Consider the following 22,811-nt stretch of genomic DNA (forward strand, 5'->3'; position numbering starts at 1 on the left):
CTTCTGATTTGTTCAACATGGCACAGACAGTCAGAGAACTATGATTAGAACTCCTTGGTTTAACATCTCTCATTTACTAAATCTGTTTGCAAAATTATTTTCCCACCTCTGGTGATCTGGAAATTTGTTGCCCTCTCCCACAACAGCACAAGAATCTAAAAGTCTTAGAAAAGGGCATAAACTGACAATACATGAAAAAAACGTCTTTAAGTCAATTACAGTGCTTTGCTTTGATTTTAACCTCTGGGGCCTTGTGAATTATTAAGTAATTTCCACTTAGAAATAAATCAGAAAATATCAAAATTGAATGTTCCTACATGCTCTAAAACTTTTCTGAAAAACAACTTCAACCATTTGATTTAGGAAATTAATTCAAAAATCAACTGTGTTCTGCAAACTGGATGGGTTTTGATGAATTGGCATACTCCACTCCAAAACACTCAGTGAAAACACTCCCCACCAGTCTTCTCTAACTTCCAGATAATTACCCCACAAAGTCCCTGGTCCCTTTATCTACCGCACAAGTTGAGGACACAGCATTCTGTTATTGGTCAAACCCTAAAGAGAATTCAGGTAACTCTTCAGTAAGAAGGTCCAGTCCTCCATTTATATGTGTCTTAGAAATTCTCTGCTTATAGACATGTGAACATCTAAAATTTTCAGTTAAAGAATAAAGCAGTGTTTCTTTGAGCTCTTCCATTTCTTTTCGAGGTATTGGAAGCAAGAAAGTTGAAAATACATATGAAATCCATAGAAGGGGGAAGCTGCCCTACTAAAAGACTCCACCTTCAACCACACCTTTCATTTCTTTGTACTTCTTCTCCAAGATCAGTAATACCACTCAACTGAAACTAAGTCCACACTTTTCTATTAAACATCTGTTGTAGAACTTGGGTTACCAAAATTCGTCTTTGCCTTTTCCACACAGCTTTTCATGACAGTGACCTACTCTTGCATGTATGGTATGCATAGCATAGCATTTGTAAACTGGAGCTGTGAAGTGCTTCAATTTAGTTTCCTGTGGACAAGCAGCCACATCACTAGAAACACCATTAGAGCTACCTCCCTTGGAGAGAAGCCACAGGCTTAAAAGGCTTGTGGAGCATAAAATATCTTTTCATTCCTTTGAATGAAGGAGCCCTTGATCTTTCTAAGGCAAGGTGAGGGAGTCTTGTAAGATCTTGCCTGTAAGCATGCTGTAGATAAAGGAAAAAACCTGCAACCACCAAAACACAAGGAGGAGGACTTCTTTTCCTCCTTCATCACCCCCTCCTTTTCCTAAAGTTAATACTTCAGTAAATGTCAACTCCCACTGAAGCAAGTAATTTAACATTAGCAGAAGACTTCTCCTCCACCTCCAAATCTCAGAACTCCTTTTTGAATCTGCTGTTGGGCAGGTGCCCTCAGCAGACTGTGTACCCGAACCAGCTGTGTGCATACACGTACACATACACATGTAGAAGCAATCTCAGCTAACCATGAGGAGCAATCTCAGGTAATCATGATGCACACGATAATTACAGGTTGTCTCTCAATAGGTCCTTTTAAGGCTTTTTACAAGTATGCATCAACTAACCCTTAAACACTCCTTTAGTGCATATGAGATTTATTGTTTTCCTTATATAGGAAACGAAACTGAATCCATGAGCAGTCAAATAACTTGTTCAAGGACACCAAAGATGCAAGAAACACAAGTTGGTTGTTCTGACTCATGATGCCTGAAATCCAACTGCTAGGCATGCTTCTCATTCTAGTTTCTCCAGGCAGTTCGCAGTGTTCATTAACATTTTCAGGAAACACAGAATCTGAATTGTCCAACTTGACTAGACAGAGAAGAGGAAGGAGGGTCTTCTTTTTTATATATATATATCTCAGCCTCAGTTTTCCTGTCCTAATAGTATTCTCTGGGCTTGAGGGAAAAGAGAAACAGGTTTCTAAGCTTTTTGGAACCTCAACCTAGCAAAGGAGAGGTGTCCTCTTACAGCTTCAGGGTCTTCTTTTATATATATATATATCTCAGCCTCAGTTTTCCTGTCCTAATAGTATTCTCTGGGCTTGAGGGAAAAGAGAAACAGGTTTCTAAGCTTTTTGGAACCTCAACCTAGCAAAGGAGAGGTGTCCTCTTACAGCTTCAGGTGTTCAGTGATAAGTGGAGAGTCTCATGCTGTACAACTTTAGCAGGTGTCAGGTGAGAGGGTCAGAGGTTCTGTTCCTGTTTAAAAGCCTTGCTTTCACAGAAAATGGGAACAGCTAGGTGACAGGTTCAAAAAGTAACACCAGCTGGGGCAGAGAAGGGTGAAGGGAAGCATGGTACAGATTTCATAAAGTTCTTTTCAAATTAGGAGCTGCAGGCAGAAACCATTATCACTGCATTGCTACCTCCAGTGTAACCAACTCAACTGTTACTACTCTGTTGCTGTACCCTTTATTTCTGGCATTATGTTTTCCTTAGATTATGACTTTTTCTCTGTACAGTGCAGTTTTTCCAAGGATAACTTTGTCAAATTCATCTTGCCACTTCAGAATACATGATCAAAAATGACAAATACAGCATCCTGTCCCACGCAAAACCTACTGCTTCCAGAACTCACTTAAAGTATCTCTATAGACACCTGTGACAAGGGTTTCAGAGAGGGTCTGATGAAAGTATGCAGTCAGGTGAACCTGTATCGGGAACACCTCAGTATGGCTCTTACGAAGCTGTCTCCGAGATGACTGACAGTCATGAGGAATTGTAATATGCATATGCATATAAGATTACATAAATAATATCCAGAGAGAGGCATGTTTTGTCATGCTTAACACAAGTATAGGGGCCAGCAGCTCCTAAATGCTATGTAAATCTTTCTCAAGTCCCAGGTGTCTGAATTCAGTTCACTCTTCCGTCTCTCTCTCTTTCAATTCCCTAGTTTTAAAAATGGGAATACCATTATATGGCGTCATCACAGAAATTTTCACATTATAACTGGTGTTGTGCTTTGAAGATGTGAACTGCTACTCTGAGCACCTTAATTCAAGGCATGAAGAGTGGACAATGAGAGGCATCATAATAACACACCTTTTTGACTATTTCTGCACTACACACAGAGTCACACAGCAGTGATTAAACATGCAAAATCCTGTACAGCGTGGACTGGATTCAGCATAAAGCCTGGTAAGTCTTTTCACTGGCTGCACAAAATTCATCAGCACAGTTCTTGAAAATAGAGTTGCTTTGTTGAAACTACTCTCCCACCCATACTTCCAGTCGATGCAGTGAAACTCACAGTAGTATTTAAACAGTGACTGTAAGAAGGTGTGGTTCCTTACCACCAAGTCTGTAATGAAGAGAAGCAAATATAGGGCAGATTGTGGCTCCTTTCTTAAGGAGGTGTGTTAGGATAGTGGCAGCAGAGGAAGGAGTCTCTGAGGCACATTGCACAGGATACAGTGGTCTCCTGCTCAGGGCTGCTGTGGTCATCAGCACAATGTCCACTGCCAGTTTTGAAGCCCTGTCCTGGACAGGGGACAGAACTAAGCAGGGCAGTAAAGTCATCCACCAAACTTCCACAAGAAATTTGTGTGGCAAACTTGAACATTGTGTGTAGCAGCTTGAACAATTTTTTTTTTTTTTGCACATAATAGATGAGCATCATTTCAAACCATAACTGTAAGACAATGTCCTTGGGACCACTGCAAATACCAACCTCCTAGAAAACTTTTCCTAACACAAAACAGCTTTATTCATCCCCCTTGAAGATGAACAGCACGATGCCTACATTCCACTTTTATGCACTTGTGACTCATGGGCAAGGCTTTTCCATCCCTTTGTCTTTCATGTATGATGTGAAAGACAAGAATATGTTTTCCTTGTGTGTGCTAATCATTACTGCAAAAACAAGAGTGCAAGGGTGAACCAGTCATTTAGGGCAACATGAAAGTTCATTCTTAAGCCAATATTTTATGTATCAACAGAGCCTGAGTCCCATCTAACCCCCCCTTGGCACACCTTGTGCTGTTGTTAACACCTGGTCAGAATGTGACAGATTTCAAAATGAAGTATTTTACATGCTCTGTTGGTGAACAAACCACCATGTCAGAAAAGTGAATGAACCACCATATCAGGAAAACAATGGAGACTGAAGCTCACTTACCAGATTCTAATTTATCCTGGTCAGTTTAGAATAAAAAAAGCACAAAATAGGGAACAACTCAAATTACTCTAGCAGAAACGGATGGTAAGGGTGGGAGACTGCCCTTGTTGTGTTTGATGATGAAGTACATTGAGAGCTGTTGTTGGGCATTTAGGACTAAATGCATCCAGGTCACAGAAAGCCCACAGGATCTTTAGGAGAAAGTGTGTCTGAGAGAAGCAGGGAGGGAGAAGAGCTGGTCAGGTCAGTTTAGCTGCTCACAGGCAGGCAGACCCCAAAGGAATTATTCTCAGGCTTCCCCTCGAGATCTCCTTGCCAGACTCAGTGGGCATAGAACCTGTGAGCCAATGAGCAAAATAAATGGGACTACATTTCTCAGTCCCTACCAATTCCTGAGAGAAGGAAGTGGGAACGGGAATGGCACTGGAAACGGAATCTATTGGAGCATATCACCTGCATACACTGTCTCTTTAGCCTAAACAATTGGACTCTCATGATAAAGCTTTCACTCAAGACCCCTAGAAGACATTTAAAATCCAGCTTCAAAAAACGTTGCCAGAATAAGACTCTGGATGAAGCAGACAACAGGTCTGACTTGGCATGACAAATCCTGCTTAGCAACCCAAGGGTTAAGTCTATGAGCCAGAGCAGCAGGCTCTTTGCTTCTGCTTCCTCCCAAAGCAGTAACCCACAAAGCTTCCATGAGATAGTTGTGCAGTTTGTGTCCATGCTGCAATACCCTGGCGCAGAGGGATCCCTGACACTCTCTTGCCCTTTCCTGCCTCCACTCTTCACTGGAAGGGGTAGGAGGAAGAGGGATTTCCTTCCATTACCAGTGGGTGGAAAAGCAATCAGATGCCCCAAGCCATGGTACCCATTTAGTCTACAGAAACCTGAATGCACAGCAGGCCTCTGCCTCACACCTCCCCTCAGAAACAAGAATACAATTATCACCAGCTTTGGCCCCTGCTGCTGAAGATGTGTTTTACTCTCTTTTGCCATGGGAGTCCTCCCACTGTTCCCACTGCACCCCTTCCCAAACTCTTTCCACTTTTTCACATTGGGTCTGGAAAAGAAGTCTTGTTCTTGTTTTTCCAGATATGAGCCTTCTCCTCCAAAATCTCAACCTTATGCCCAAGGATATCACAGTTATCCTCTCCAGGGAACACTGTGGATAGCTAATTGCTCTCGTGTTCTTCATTTGCTAAGGTATGCCATCCCAGTAGTTCTCAGGGACCAGGACCAGTGGTAGCTGCCAGCTGGAAGTTCTTTGGGTCAGAAACTGCTCAATTAGTACAAGGAAATCACAGCCTAGTGGGAGCTACTTACAATACTGATTTTTAGTTAATAGTAATTTTTAAAGGAATTAATTAAAGGAAATGTCTTTAATTTGTATTACAATCTGTCTTTGCGGGTCTTCATTTCCCTTCTGGTCTACAAAACCTTTTTTCATACCTTACCGCGTCTCTACCATGCTTCCTATTCATTCTCCAGCATCCTTTCGCCAGTCACTTCCCCAATCAGGGCCTTCCCTAATCAGCCCTTCTTCAATAAAGCACTTCTGCCTTAGAATCCAGGCAACCATCTTCTTCAAGTTTTCTTGTGTCACCATTCCTGGTATCAGCCTTTAGATTTCTTTTCACACCTCCAAAGGACTTGCTCCCACCACCACTGTCTTATTCTTCTTCAGTATATGAGGAGAGCACTGACACATGAACTTACGTTTTAGAAGAGTCCCTACTACAACTACAGGGAAAGCAAGAGATTAGTGAGGGAAAAAACCTGCATACATGCCCCTATCCCATGAGAATACCAGTTTCTTCAAATCAAAAAGCTGCAAACATTTTAAAGGATCCTTATCTGCAGTCCTTTTTTTGACTTATTCTCAAAGCAAAGTAGCACACACATGTATGCACACTCATTTTCTTTCCAATCCTTCCCTCAGTCCTGACCTCTTGCCCTGCTTCAGTAGTGGTAACTCATCACTTCACTTTGTCAGGGGTTTGCCTATCTTTCTCCATCTCATTTTGGCCTTTCCAGAGATTAAAGAAATATAATACCTTAACACCTAGACATATTTCTATTTTCTTCCACCAAAAATAACATCAGGTGAGGAAAAACTGGGATTGGGCTTAGAAAATTGGCAAGGAGACTGTTCCTAGGCCTCTTAAAAAGAAGGGTTAAACTGCAGGAAGGGACTCAAAATTAACCCTTTCACGGTATTATCAACAGCTTTCAAACTTCTTGATGATGGTTTTCAGAGACCCAAAAGGTACAGAAAATCTTTAACTAGCACTGGAATTGCACACAGATGAAGGAAAGTGAAACTAAGGTACAATACTCACATAAACTGAAATATTAATACTAAATTAGCATTTGTTTTTCTATTTTAGTTTAACATATTCTGCTTATTTTCATGGGCACTTCAAGTGTTTCATACACCCTTCAGTACTTCACTCAAAAGTGGCAAATCTTCAACTAGAATGTTTGTTTTCTTGGGGGGGGGTGGGTGTGGTGTGTGCTGGGCTTTGGTTGTGGTTGTTCTGGCTTTTTAAATCTGTGATTCTGCTTCATAACTGGATGCCTTTTGTCACTGGGCAGAGAGTGAAATAGTGCAACATACACAGACAATCAGAAGTAACATTAACAAGGGAAGCCTGAGACAAGACCACCCTCTGAGCACACTCCCTGGCAAGCCCGGGGGGCTGGATGCCCTTTGCACAGAGCTACTGTTTGCATTGCATAGGATATCTGTTTGCTAGGCCATGTTTAGGTGCCTCTCTACACTTATGCAAAGAACAAGAGGGCATGGTGGCCTTCATGCAGAATTTACATGCGGGCAAGAGGAAACTACATAAAATTGAGAGCAAGACGTCATTCAAATAACCATTTTTTTCCACATCAAAAAGTAGCTGTAACTGGCACACAAGCAGCTTAGAGTGTAAGTGGAAACAAATTCCAGGGTGTCATGGTTTAATCCCAGCTGGCAACTAAGAACCACACAGCCACTCACTCACTCCACACAAACCCTGCAGTGGGGAATAGAATCGGGGGGGGTGAAAAAAAAAAGTAAAACTCGTGGGTTCCCATAAGAACAGTTAAATAATTGGCACAAAATAAAATATAATCATAGCAGTACTAATTATTTTACTTCCAGTCTCTCCTCACAATTCACACGTCTTCCTAGCTGCCAGCTGCAGCGGCCCTGTGAACCCACCAGCAAGCACTGGAAACATGCAATAATATCAAGAAGCAATTGCACATCTTTTGCCTTCACACTTGCAATGTAGACTTGCATTTGCATTGTGACTGCCCCCGTATCCGTAGGAGTATTCCATGTGGAAGCACCAAGCAGATACATTAATAGGAGCTGCTGATTTCTTCTGCTGTGGTAAGGTTCTCCATAGGAACCTGGCAGTCCCAGCTATTTCATTTGAAAAGTGTTTAGAAGTTTATTAGTCAAATGCAGAGGAGGTTTGCACAAGCACCTGGGTCCTCTCCCATACTTCCTGACCTGTAGCAGCTTTGAGGCAGAGAACTGATGCAATCCCAGCACATGAACCCCAGTAGTAAAGGCGATCAGGTAGGTCTTCTTGGTCATGCTGCCAAAGTTTGTGTTTCATCTTTAAAGATTTCTCAAAACCATGGTATCTACGAGCTCAAATGCTGATACATAAAAGGAGCACATCAGAGCTTCCTCCTAACTGTAGAAAGCTGTGTGAATACCTAGCTAGCACACTGAGAAAGATGGATTTTGTTATGTCTTTTACCCAATGTGTACAGTGTCTTGGAACCATCTACAGATACCTGATCTAGTGCCTAATATGCAATTGTTAATCATTCCACTGAATACCTCTAATTTTGAACAAGAGAATCTCTGTCTTCCCATCAGAATTCAGGCATGCTACTGCACAGCATGAAGAGAGAACAACCACCTTATGTGCAAGTGCCATCAGTTGCCTTTCATTATAAATATTAACTTATAAGACATGTCTGCAAATGGCCACAGGAGCAGAAAGAGAGCCACATGGAAGAGCAAAGGTCACCCATGATTATGAATCTGAGACATGACTGGAAAATTCATTCCACAAACAGTGACCTAGTGAGAGCAAAAAAAAAGGCAAAATGAAACTGCAATAGGACAGAAAAAACAATAAAAATAGTGCTTCCTCTAGTCAGATCAGACCACTGCAGATTTCCCAGGGCTTCACCCTGACAGCTTTGACACACACACAGCAAACAAGTGAGTGACTAATAAGTATAGAACAACTAATTAAGATTTTCTTCCTCTAGAATAAATCTGAGTACAGGTTTTAATTCATATTCAGTCTGAGTGAGAGGACTATGAACAGACATTAGAGACAGTAAATTTCTTAAATGTAATAGCCATTAAAAAAATCAGCATCAAACACTTTGCATTCACTCACAAGTTTTCACACTTATTTAGCAATTCGCAACCATATATCTCAAACTTCTCTTTAAGAAGAGACATAAAGGATTTTATGTATTCTTTGCATAGGGAAACACTAAAGCACAGGACTTGTCTGAAAATACACAGAGAGTCAGTGGTGCAGGCAGAAACGAAATGCAAGTCTCTGCATTACCAGTCTGGATCATGCCATTTCCTCTGTACAGAAGCCAAAGTGTATGTTTATTAAACAGGTTGTCTCAGGTTGTTGCAAGACCTGGGTGAACTGGCACACCGACTTCCCCCTAGGGTTGACATGCAGGAGCAAACATTGCAAGAACAAAATAAAGCCCTGGTTATTCAGCCAGTAATCATAATTCCATCTTGCATTTGTGGGTCTCTTATTTTGAAACTTCTCAAGGCCCTTCTTGCAACACTGCTAAGTACTATGAGACTGCCAGAGACCTTGAAACAAAAATGGCCGTATCAGGTCAGACCAAAGGTTCATCTAACGCAGTCTTAAACTTAGGCCAGTAAGGAATCCCTAAGGAGGCACACAAAATATGGATATAGTGATATTCTGCCGGAAACATACTTGTATATCCTCTCAGCCTCTGACGAACTGTATCAAGGAATTCAATAGCCATTGAAGGATCTACCTTCTGTAAAGCTGATGTTTCTTGAGCCCAGGTAAACTTTAATATCCCATACATCCCCTTGTAATGAGTTTCAGAGGTTTATTTAACATTTAGCAAAAATGTATCTCCTTTTTTTCCTTTTGAACCAGACTCTTGATAATCTCATTTGATGTCCTAACTTTTGACTTCAAGAGGGAGAATGAACACCCACCCATCCCCTATTTGCCCCTTCCACGATGCTCCTGATCTCGGGAACCTCTCTCATAGAGAGAGACTCGGAAATCTTTTTACAGACTGGAAAACCCAAACCAATTTAGTAATTCTTCATACAGAAGTCGTTCCTTTTGATCTTCCTTGTTTCTTTCTCAGTACATCTTTCAGCTTATTGTATCCTTTTCAACACAGGCAGACCAAACTGCTCACAGTATTCCAGCATGCTTTTAAACCTTGGACTTACATAGAATCACAGAAATATAAAAGCATTTATGTTGGAAAAGAACTTTAAGATCAGTAACGTGTCAAATATAGTCTCATAGTAATGATGTTTGTTTTCTTTCCTTTGATACTAACTCCTAACATTCAGCCTGCATCTCTTCCTTCCTCTCTCCCTTTCTCTTAAGTATTACCTTATTATTATCTTTACCTATTACTGAGCACAAATATCATATTTTGGTAGATCTATTATAACTCCAAAACTTTTCTCTTCAGTGTCAGTAACCAATTATGTCCCCATTCCTGTATACATTAATTTGGGATATTTTTCCCTTAATTTACATTTATCTAAACTGAACACAACCAGTCATTTTAATGACCCAAGTAATTCAGTTTCCTGGGGTTCTTCTTCAACAGTTTGCAGCAACCTTTTGTTCTTCCCACATGGAGCACCCTTAGTATTATCAGCTTAGTTTGCCACCTCCTCTTCACATTCTTTCCCAGATCATTTGCAAATATCAGGGAGTACAGGCCCAGTTACTGATCCCACAGAGCCTCCATGGGTGACCTGACCAGTTGCTGCTAGCCCATATTTCGAGGGTTTTAACCAAATATGCGTCAGGAGCACTTCTCAGGGCAGCTTAAGTTCTTTAAAAGCTTCAAGAGAAGAACATTATCAAAGCCATTTGCAAACCAGGCTGAGCGTCCTGGTGGCTGCCAAGTGGGAGTGGCTGCCACTGGAGGAAAGCTCCCAGCTGCATGTGCCATTCCCATTTTCCCCACCCTCCTGGCTGGAAAAAGAGAAGCAGAAGTCATCCTCCCCTCGTTCTCCATTCCTGCTCTTCCTACTTCTTCCTTCCCCATAACTGGAATAGCACTGGCCTTGACCCCTTATCCTTGGAGAGACAAAATGCAGCTTTGCCTGCACTGCCAGGAGGCCCCAGATTCCCTTAGAGCACAATCATCTGCAGTCCCAGGGAGCACTGGTGCCACTAGAGTAGGTGATGTCCTACATAAGCATGTTGATGAGTGATTTTGTAAGAATTATTGCTAGAGAGGTGTGTGACCAACTTAAAGCAGAGAAAAAATGCTTCACACAAGCACTGTCCCCCACTGTGTGGCTACAGTTTTATTATAGTGTAACTTTCATCATGGTTCAAACGATCTCCAACTAAGCAAAGGTGTACCAACCTCAGGACTCCCTAGTGATACCTTGGAACAAATAAGGATTGGGTCCGATATCAGTCAGTACAATTAAGTTCACTACCACATTTTATGTTTATATATATGTAAAAGGAAACATTGAGTGAAACTCTGAGCAAGTCTGTCAGGAAAAAAAACCATTTAACTCTTAGGTAAGAGATACTTCCTAGGGACCAACAGCACTTTTAGCTGACCAACAGCACTTTTAGCTCCTCACTGATCTAAGTGTATCCCCTTCCTAGTGTGAAAACCCATTGATTTCCCTTTCTGGGGTCAGGTTCTAATCTGCACACAAACTCTTGCACAATGATTCTTTCCCATTTTAAGTTCCACACATGAGAAACTGTTAAGAAGTAAACAAAGAAAACAACAAAAACCTTCCTAAAATAAAGTGCAGTTTAAATGTAACAGTAGAAACAAGGAAGAATTCAAAATATTTTAAATTAAAATTTACTTGTGCCTTCTCTATCTGAATTCTAACCTCCCATGAAGATGCAGCAGCAGGTCTAGCTGCATGTCAGCCTGTTCCCAGCTAGAAACTACCCAAGGGAGCACCATTTCACCTGGGGGGAGTTCTTCCCCCTCCCTATTTACTGGGTTGGTTTTTTTACTCCCTTAATCCAAAACTAGTTTAAGTGTGATCCAGTGGAGACTTCCAGTGCCAGCTGTCCCCCTGGCACTAGGTACCATTACTTGTAGTGCTCATTTATGGATGCTCTTGGTCTTGTTTTTGTCCTCTTAATTTTATTTTTTTTTAAATCCTTCACAGACAGAAAATAATCTGAGGATATATGGCATCCAAAACATCACAGAGTAGCTCCAAATCTCACACTAGAAAGATGAACATTTCTGAATAGTACCATCCTGAAATGGCTTAGTGAAGCACAGTGCCTGCAACAACTTCTGTACAGGAATGTACTGAGAAATTTAAAGGCAGCGGCTGCTCTTTATCATCTCAGTGTAGGGAACCACTCAGGATGAGCACAGCTCATCTGACAGAAGCGGTTTTGCAGGTAGTTCAAACTGGAAAGTAACTACCATGCAGGGTTGTAAGGCACAAGAGAATCATTTGACAGAGAGAATTAATTGTACAGTTGGTATTAGCATATGGATGAAACATTGCTTTAAAAGTTCAAACAGCAACTGTCAGCTGAACAAAGTTGGCAGAAGAGTAACAAATGAGTTTTGCAATTGTGCTATTTTTACTATGTAATACCAATACTGTATAAAAGAACAAATGTTGTGTATAAGTTCAATGCCAAACCTAAACCATTGCTAACAGTGTTGTTATGATGCAATTAAAATGTCACCATCACTATTTGCTGAAAAGGATTTTATCCCCTTCCCCAAGCAAGTGTTTTCATTACTGGAGTTTTACTAGGCATGTTTGTGAGAAAGAAAGGTGAAGGAATAACCCAACTCAAATATTTAAAAACATTTAACCGTTCTGGCTCATTGACAACTGTATGCTCTCCCTGTGATTTTTTAAGAGCTGCTGACGCCTCATGGAAAAAACTTTGAAAAACATATTATTGAAAAACAATTTTGCCAATGTGTCATATTTTCTGTCTTACCCGTTCTCTTGCTTTTCACTAGTAGAAGAATCCACATGAAAACAGAACCTTGATTCTTTAGGTAGACCAAATTTGGATCTGAGCTCTGCCAAAGCATGTGGGTGTTTGGATCCTGTCCATTAAAGACATTTAACTTCAGACCCAGGTTCAATCTTCAAAGCTCACAAGAAGTGCTGAGATCCAGGATTTTGTTCTGACCCACCCCTGTTACTAACAAGTTATCTGCTGTCTGTCCTGTTAAGCTATAGGCTTCTGCTAAGGATCGCATAGGTGGCTATTGACATCAATGTTTGCTGCCAAATTATAAGCACCAGGCGCTACTGAATATCTGAGAAGGACAGAGAGCCTGAAAAATTAAGGAGAGGAGGAGGGTGGGTGGAATAAAAGGAATTTTCTCTGGTAGCACAGTTGTCTTGAAATAACATAGACTTGGTTTGTGTCTCACACTGGCATAACTTTTGGACTTCAGTGAAATCACACTGACTGAGTACAAACAAAAACCACAGTCTGTATGAAGCTGAAGGGGTTTTTTTCACATTCAGTGTGTTGAAACAACACATTCCAGCCCAGACATAGAAGCTCCTGCTGCCTTGTAAGCACAGAAAACAGATTCACCCCAAATCTCCCACTCTGTAAAATTACTGTGAGTGGAGAAGAAGAGCAAGACAAACTTTTTCAGCTCAAAAAGATGCCAAACTGGACATAATTTCGAAGTAGAATCATATTTCAGTATGGCTTTGGCTCTTTTCCTGATTTAGCTATGCTGGGCAGAGCAATGGAAATGCCGGGTAGATACCTTCCTAGGGAATGTGCAAGAGGGCATGCTTTTCATGTGACCTTGCCCCTCTTTTTATCAAAACACTTCTTACTTTCACTGACATTTACCCCAAGGACACTGAAGCAAAGTAAGAGAGGAAAACTAGCATGCAAACTGCCTGCCTGCTCCACGAAAAGCTTTCCATCAGTGGATTTACCAACAACTGGGATATCTGAGGATGACTGACAGAATTGTAAGTTCCCATGATTTGTGTTTTATTGTTGCCAAGTCATGAGACAAAACCCCCAAATCTAGGAAAGGACTGCAAAACGAGAATTTTGTGAGGGGCAAGGTGACACCTGCCATATGCATCGGGAGAAAGAGGAAAACAGCAACATTACATAAAGCAGCCTGCAGATTCCTGAAGTGCCATCCATCTGCCATCCTCTTATATTGTGTAGTATCACAGTTTTAGACAACTTGTCACACAGGCTTCAAAGGGCTACTTAATTTAACTAGAGGGAGATGAATTTGTTCACAGAACTCCACTCTGAAGAACCAGTGACTAGCAGCAATTGCTAGATGAAACGGAAAAAAATTACCAGCAACTCTACTTCTAGTTCTCCACTGTCTTGCGCTTCATGTGGTCATTTACATCCAGGCAAAGTGAATGTGTAACACTTCCAAACCACAGAAGCAGTAATTTAAACTCACTTCCACTGCATTAGGCAGAAGACTACAGAATCAGGCCCTCTCTTACAAGCAAAATGTCCCTGACAATGAATGATGAGTAAAATACAGGCTGTGTAATTCCACTTGTTTTGGAAAGCAGTCAATTTAGAAAGGTTACCATAAGACAGCAGCAAAAATCTGCCCCTGAACTCCCAACATCTCAAGCCATAGCCTTGTCAATAATACACAGGGTGCAAAAGATTATGGCCAGCTCAGGCCATTAGTTTCCTTTCTGGGCAGGAATCCCAGCATAACAGATACTTATGCATATTCTGTCCTCATTTTATCTAATTACAAATATCTCTCTAGGGATGGGGAGGGGAGAAGAGGTTTGATCACACGATTTTAGGTCACTTATGCAAGGTCTTGCTGGGATATGCATTGATCCAAAGACTGCTATAATATTTTAAAAGTTCCCAGAGTCCTATAGTAAAAAAAAAAAAAAAGATTCTATGTCTCATTTTTTCCTATTTATATGAGTTTGTGAAACTGACCAGTAGAAAAGACTTGAATCATGTACTGCTATAAATCAGTAAGGGCCATATGGAAATGTTTAAAATGCAAGGACATTGACAAACGAACAACACCATGTTTTCCTAAACACCATCTGTAAATACAGTTTTTCTTTCCTATATTATGCCTAATATAGGTATGTTTGTGTGCATGCACACTACACACAGTTTTCTCTGAATAAGACCAATAACATCAGAGAAAAATGGAATAAGGTAATTTAAAAAAAGAAAAGTCAACTTTACCCAGCTCATTTGGATCTCTACTCAATGGTTGCAACTCTAGTGAAAGATACAACATTGTTTCACACTGATGAAATCTTAAAAGCCACACTTAGGCATGATATAATTAATTAAACAACTTAATATTAACCAGAATCACCGCTGCTTTCCCTAGATCAACATGGCCTAAGCCTTCTGCAGTCCAAAAATAGGTACAAAATTGTACAATAATCATCACCATCACAAAGTACGTCAAACCTGTTCCTTATACATGGGAGGAAAGGAATACAGCAGAACTTTGGGAATTTCTTTTAGAGAAAAATACAAGAATTGCTTGAAACTCATTTGGAAAGACTGAAAAAGTTATTGGCTGAGTAACTGCCTTGGAAAAGGACATCAGAATTAAACAGACACCCTTCAGGAGCAGAAAACAGTAGTAACAAAAAATTTTAAATGGATCTTAAAGGTCAGGAAATATAGGGAGAATTGCCAAAGTCAAGAGTTAGAACTTGCAAAAGCTATTAAAAAACAGCAATACTCTTCAGGCCTCAAAAAAAAAGTGATCAAAGAAAGTTCAGCTGTTTTGCAGTTAGAATGGTACATAGATTAAATGCAATATAGGTACAAGCCAAGAACTAAAGGAATGCTTTGCTTCACTGGAATGACCAAGGTGGAAGCCACAGTGACATCTGTGCAGTCATGGCATAAATTCTCAATAATCTCTGCCCAGGAACTGAGACATGAAACCACACATCTACTAGCAAGTTCTTTAAACAGATACTGCGAATCATGGTTGCTACTATATTACCAGAGTATAACAAGCAAAACAAGATACTCGTTGTTAACTCACAGAACACAAACCTTGCGAATTATTTCAGTAAGGCTAACTGAGCTAGAGTTTACTCATATGCAGTTTTCCAAGTGCAAAACGATCAAGAACAGTCTTGAACAAGGAAACATCAAAGATGCAAGACTGATACCTTGTGACAGAGTAACCTGACATCTTGCTTCCATAAGATACTTCTTAGCTCTGTGGACTGCTAGAGAATGTTTCATACAGTAGTATATGAGAAATTACTGGAAATTGAGAAGATGAAGATTATTAAGAGAACGGTGAGATGAATGAAAAACTACTGAAAGAGGGTTGGACACAGTAATTGGCTGATGAGAGGTTACTTCTGGAGTTTTGGAAAGGATTGGTCTGGGAGCTGAAATCAGTATTTCCATTAATGACCTTGGCACAAAAAGTGTGTGTGTTGAGAAAAGTTAGCCACTTACACAAGCTGAAGGGACACCAAGGAAATTAAAAGCATCACACAAGAATTAGATGGAGTGAATTCAGTATAAATTTCACTTAATAACTCGCAGATCTTCCTCTCAACAACAACTGAAAGGACAGAAGAAGAAACATAACAGTATCAATCTACCACAGGATAACTATGAACCAGCAGCACTATATAACCACAAACAAATGCAAAAGCAAGGCTTTCCCAGAAGAGGTAAAAAAATAAAGTTATTGTAGAGGGCAAAACATCACCTGGAACAAAGTACAGCTCTGTCTACTCACACTCAAGAAAGCTGAACGCAAGTAACTCAAGCTGGAGTAGAGACGACAAAGACAATAAATACTTCAGTGACCAAAGGGAAGGAAAAGATAGCACAGACAGTTTAGTATATCAAAACAAAGACTGACAGGGCTTATAATAGTGTTGCACAAATGTACAAGTCATAGTGGAGAGGAAGACATGGAAGGAGCAATAGTGTTTAAACTAACAACTCCATGCTGGCACCAGAACAAATGGGAATAAACTGGTCACAAGTAGGGCTAGGCTAGGGATTAAAATGCTATTTCCAGCAACCAGAGCAGTGGGTTCTGGAACCCTCCCAAGAGGAGTAATGGGAACAAATAGTCCAAGTGGGGATTTAAGACAAGGACTTTTCAGTTTATGAAAGAGATTATCTGACATGGTACCAGAGGACTGGACATGAGACCCATGAACCCTCTTTTAAACCAACATTTCCATTAACTGAGTCACTGTGGCAAATTTGGGCTTTGTCTTCGTTGTCTGAAAGTGCCCACACAGGACCCAATTAGTGCCAACTAGGATGGCAGCCTTTATGATACAGGAACCTATAGAAACAGAACCAGGCTTACCCATATGCTCAACACAAAAAGCATAGACTCCAGCTTTAATAGGCACTCTAAGCCCAACCTGACCTCTGGTCATAGCACAACATGCAAGGAAATCATGTTCAAGCCACTCATGGCCCCTCAGGTGCTTTGCCAAGGGACCACTAGAGCTGGCATACAAACCATTCTTCCAGCGGTGGGTGCAGAACTCCCTTCAAAGCTAGTCTATATCAAACCCCAGGGCTGAGCATCTCCCAAACACTCCAGCCTCTAAGAACTCACTACTCTTTCATGAAATCCTGTTAGTCAGGTACTCAGAGGAGAACTCTGCACTGCAGGTGCTGCCTGCAACAACCACACAAGAACTACCAGCCAGCTTAATGAGGCCTTTTGGACAAGCAAAATTAAAACCCAAGGGAGGCAAAATGACAGAAAGCAAAAGAAATATCCAGGTTTAGCAGAATCTCCTCACACTAAGACTGAAATTTTCATGCAGCTTTGGGCCCTATTGTAAAAAGTAGTACTTATAAAGACAAAAGCAATAGGTCAAACTCCTACAGCTCTGAAAACAGATGCATTGGAGGGAAAAAAACTGACAGGTCCTGATTGATAACCATGCTTGAGGGAAGCTGCTCGAGGAAAACTGCTGCAGCAAAGGCTGCAGGGAGTTACTGCTTCAAAACCCTGCTACGGCAGAAAAGGCACATGTGGCTGCTAGAGCAGGAGATGGACATGGTTAATTGACTGGGAAAGTTTAGCAGAGATTAAATTAATGCAAAGAGCTCAGAGCCCAGGCGTGCAATTCTGTTACCAAGGGAAGGAACCATTCGGCTGGAATTGCAATCCATTTTCAGGTCAGAGCCTTTCCCAAAGGCAGAGTGCTCACCCCTCATCTGTTCCTCTTCTTCTGTTCTGAGGGGTGCATGGAGGAGAAGGTAGCTGGAAACAGCAGCCTGGGAAATATATTGTCCTTTGAGGGCCAGCCGTGTTTCAACTTTGCATGGTGAGAGTGTTTTGCAGTGAGAAATTCAGAAGATGTGTCAGGAGATAGTCTCTTCTAACCCTAGAACTCTGTGGATAAGTTAGCTGTGGAAACAAAACTAGAAAGTTAGTAATAGGGGAGAAGTGACTTTACTTTCAGATCTACTCAGCAGAATGAGTACCTGAACCAGGTATGTTTGCAATCTGGTCAGGTGAGAATGCCAAGAGTTAGTTCCTGTGGAATCACAGCAACAACACAAAAATATATATTCAAACAATAATTTTTTTAAAGTAAAGCTGACTGCAGAAGATAGGAAAGATACAAACACAAACCACAGACCAGATGACACAGGTGATCTTACGCAGTGATGTGCTGCCAACATTTTGGTAAGTAGCACCCACGACGGCATTCCTTTCAGCTGGTGTCTCATTTTCCTCAGTAAGGGAGGACTAGATCTGCGAGCTTCTTGATTTCCTCTGCTTTAAATACACATATTTACAAGTAGCCACATAAAACTGTTCTCACACCACCGACTTTGAAATCATACTGAACAGACTGTGGCATAGCATTTATGTTTTGAAATGCGAAAGTACTTGCCACTTGGTTCATTTCCACGGTAAAGTCTTTGCATCCCAAAAATGCCTTTATCAGCTCTGGGCATAAATCACTGCCATTAGAGATGGTTTAACAATAATTTTTGGTGAACTTCTTCCATCAGAACCAGGCAGACAGTCTTAACTCACTTTTCCACTCCTCAGTTTGGTCATGACAGTGCTATCAAGGAAGGATTCCCACTCGCCTTCAACACATCACTCAACACCAAAAGCAAAGCAATCTTGAGTCAATGGTTGATGGTGTGACTAGTGTGACCATCACCAAGTCAGACAGTGCATGCCATTCTTCCCACAGAAGAATGGAGGAAATTACACCACAAAAGGGACTATGATGCTTAATTAAAGCATGATTATAAAGCATTTTTCTGGCACAAAAGTGACCCATACTCTACATTACAAATAGCATACTTTTTCTAGTTCTTTCATGCTGGAATCCCCTGAAATCCTCATTGCAGGATATGTAAAGAGGAAATTTCATGTGGGAGAAATTTCATATAGCTCCTTTCTGCTCAGTTTGAAGAAATCTCACTTGGCAGAGGTATTCATAGCAGGCCAAGGTAGACTTTTGCAAGTAAAAAGAGACTCTCCTTTAGAACTGTATTCATACATAAGTTAACTACATTTTAGCAACATTCAGGCTAGTCAGGCTGAGTAGAGAAAGCACTAGAGTGAAACCAGACTGTGACAATGAGTTCATGACTTATCTATGTCATACAACAAGTCAGGGGGCAGATTTAATTTAGTAGGCGCTCGTCTGCCATGCTGCAACCACAAAACAAAGCTGCCTCTCCCTGTGCATAGAGGCAAGTCACTGAAATGAGTCTGGTTCCAAGACAGCCCCAAAGTGAATCACTTCATACTCCCCATCCATGCATCACCTCATAATCCCCATCCTCCTCCAAAACACTCAGGTAGATCACAGAGACTCAATCCTTCCAGTCCAGAAGCCATTGAAGACTTTCCTCCTCATCCTGTATGAGGGACCTGAAACAAACCTTTCATTTTGGGAAATGACTCAGGAAGAGCACGTGAGGAAGCAGAGCAACAAACAACACATAAGGTGGATATAAATCCAGATAAAGTATTATAATCATTAAAGGGTTGCTGCTCCCTGAAGGTTGGCAAAACGAAGAGAGTTAATTAAAAGCAATCTCCACACAGTGCTGAGCCAGCCTGCCCTGATAAATCAGCAGGCAGGACTGCGCTCATAGAGGTCAATGGGGGAAAGACGTTGGGAGGCAGGGGAAAGCAAGGAGAAGATAAAACATTTAGCTGAGACTACTGACAAAAACAAATTGGATCTGGTGACAGAAAATGGAGAAGAGTTTTCCACATTATTTCTCCCAACGACACTATTTTGTTAGATTTCGACCTCGGGAATGGCTGTTTGCCACCAACATAACACCAGTAACCTGACTGAGTTCCCTTTCATTTGTATCAGCACAGGAGGAGAGAGAAGGGAGAAGCATTTGGGGTCCCATCCTCCCTGGGGAGGTGTTAACATCGCTTTCATCCACATGCAATTAGATCACTGGAGGGTAACATCACCAATGTTAACAGAAGCATCAGTTTTGAAGAAGCACATCCTAAAAACTAAAGGATCAGTCAGATATGACGAAGCAGTAGAAGTTCCCATCACCAACCCTCACCCATCACATCTCACATACCTCATAACTTGTACTACCCCAGCTATAAAAGGTACTAGTCTCCAAATTAAAATTGTAATCCTGATTTAATCCACATTTCCCATCAATAGGAATAGGTTAATGAACTGAAAACTTTGAGAATAAACAACCCATAGAAAACACAAAAAGCTACAGTCTTCAAAGCAGCTTTTAGTAGTTCAGAAAAAAAAGGCAAAAGTAATCAGGGTAAGCTTGTAGATACAAGTGGGTTCATGATATGATTTCTGACATTGGACACTGAGTAGTGATTTTTCTTAACACTCAGGAGAGCAGCCTCACACACTATGCCCACCAAAGGAGTTTAGCAGTAAAATAGCTTTATGAACCACTGTTTCCATTATTCCTTATTCAAGCTGTACAGGTTTTAAAGTAATCATAAATGTAAAATATATTTGCCCCCATCATTGACTAAACACAGTCTTTCAGGAATCAATATTGAGACTAAACTACTTGAACAGTCACAAATCCATGGATTACTTTCTTCAAAACTGTTCTTGAAGTGGAAGTGGAATGAAAATATAAACACTACTTTTCCCTCGAAGAAATAATATTAACTTTGTGTCTCCACAGTAAGTTTCTTTATCACAGTGTTCATTGGATAGTGAATTATCTGGGCTATAACTCCAGCCATTCTGATTTTTCTCCCAACTCTGTGACTAGTCATGTGAGGTTGTAGATCCTTAGGAATTCTAGAAACTCCAAAGTTCCTAGAACCAGACTAAAAACTTCACAGCCCTGCGACACAAAGCACTGAACTGGTGTTCACTTACTCTTCCAAAACATGAAAAGCACCCAAAACATTTTCAAGAGGGAATTCTGTTCCAACAGCCATAATCTATCTTCCTGTGGCTCTCATGAAGCCAACTCAAAGCATAAAAGCAGCATAAGCACTGTACTTTGCATTTTGGCAGAAGTAGCATGCCCGCATCTGATCAGATCAAATCAGCCCTGCCAGATGATGCGGTAGGGCAGGCTGGAATTAACCAACTCAGGGCATGGCCTTATTTCACTGCTCTGCACCTGATTTTCTTTGTACCTTCCAGCCTATTTAGATTTTTGAGAACTAAAAGGCAGGAAGCCTTAAACCATGTGTTGGTAGAAAATTTAGCACGATGTCTTAACAAAGGCTTTGTATCTTGTATCACAAGCAGGAATCTGAGAAAAAACAAAGGGGAGAAACTAGAAGTTACATAGAGTTCCTTTCTTTTGCATACTAAAATTTCATATATGTTACAGTTGGAATTTTATATTCATTCATGAAAATTATCAGAAAGCAAGTAGAGAGTATCAGACTAATAGAACTCGAGGTTTTGTGTGAATGGAGAGATGATCCTCAGGTTGGATCAGTTCTGTCACAACAGACTGTGACATTAAATATCACTTCCAGCCTTTCTCACCAGAAGAACACTGATGTAGTCAGTGTCACCATCAACACCTGAGCAGGAGACTCTCTCCCAGCTACAGCTCAGCAGAACATTAAATTAATGTATCAGGATTTGGCAAGCACACGCTGCTGATCACAGCCACCTAGTACACACTCATCAGTACCCATCCCTACCCTGCTCTTGCTGCTCCACTGGCTCCCTGTGAAGCCTCTCCTCCGACAAGGCTGGAGTGCCAGTAAAACCTTCCATGCGGCTGGAATCATAACTCTGACCGCACCCGGCTCAGGCAGGTAACCTGAAAACTGAGACACATGCTGACATACTCCTGCTATTCCCATACTGGAGAGGATGGCGGTGTGAGAAGGATATTTGCCAGCAGCCATTGAGACACTGCATTATTCTTTTCTGAGACATATGTTGAGAATCTGTGGTTAAAATATGCTCTGCTAGGAAATAAACCATATATAACAATTTTTTTTAAAAAGTATCATGCTTCTAACAATTTAGGCTATTAAAGATAAATAAGGATTTAAAATTTTCGGTATTCAAGCACTCACTTATGATATTTGTGTTACATGTCACTCAGTTTAGACAGTAAAAACACACCGTGCAGTTCTCTTCTTTCTTTTGAAATAAGAAAGAAGAAAAGAAAAACACTTTCTGCTTCTCATGTACTGGTCCAGCATATGTGGGTTTGTTCCACAAATTGTAGAGAAGTTTTAAAAGAAAGAAAGAAGCACTTCCATCTGAAAATTTTTGGTTTTAAAAAAGAAAAGTATTCTGAAAGTATGATTCCTTTTAGATTTCATTGATGAGATGACTTTCCTTTCAAGAAACAAACCAGTGCAAAAACTGAGACCTGCACTAAGGAAGTGATTAACACTCCTCAGTCTCTGCATCCTGGGCAAAATTGCCAGGCAAAGCCAGAAGAGCAGCACAGTCCTAATGAAGCCCTCAGAACAGGCCTCAAGCAACCTTGCCTTGGTGCTGCTTGTCTGCACATGGGAGTATGTCACCCCAGACAGGGAAACCTCAGATCAGAGGTTGGTCTCTCCAAGGGAAAAAAACATCAACTCCCGGAACAGATTCATTCCACTCCTACAAGTCCTCGGGGATAAACAATACAGGAATGGTTCTTGCTCAAGGCAACATCACATACAGACAACACAGTGATGAGCCCAGAATAAATACCAAGATTGTAAAATTGATCTACTGAGCAAAGAAATTCAGCTCTGACATGAAAGACAAATCAGAGTGAGAAAATTCCAGATTCATCAAATTACAATCCTAAAAAGAAGGTTTATTCGCAGCCAGTGGGGGATTTGGAATGCCTCATTTCAGAACAGCAGAGGTACAGCCAACTGTCATAAGCTGCAGAAGACAGATATACAAGATGGACAAAGTCT

At 40.9% G+C, this 22,811-nt stretch overlaps 1 protein-coding gene across 10 annotated transcripts in view; it reads right to left on the reverse strand.

The window, feature by feature from the left end:
* The window catches only part of DPF3 (double PHD fingers 3), a 169,235-nt gene that overhangs the window by 141,159 nt on the left and 5,265 nt on the right, over positions 1-22,811 (reverse strand). The window contains exon 1 of one of the 10 annotated variants that reach the window (XM_048305734.1): positions 17,626-17,722. The exons of the other annotated variants lie outside the window; for them this stretch is intronic. The gene's annotated coding sequence lies outside the window, so the exon portion shown is untranslated. Of the gene's footprint in view, positions 1-17,625; positions 17,723-22,811 lie in introns of those variants that run through there. 10 annotated transcript variants of the gene reach the window in all.

Source organism: Corvus hawaiiensis, chromosome 6, assembly GCF_020740725.1.
Source record: "Corvus hawaiiensis isolate bCorHaw1 chromosome 6, bCorHaw1.pri.cur, whole genome shotgun sequence".
Classification (NCBI taxonomy): Eukaryota; Metazoa; Chordata; class Aves; order Passeriformes; family Corvidae; genus Corvus; species Corvus hawaiiensis.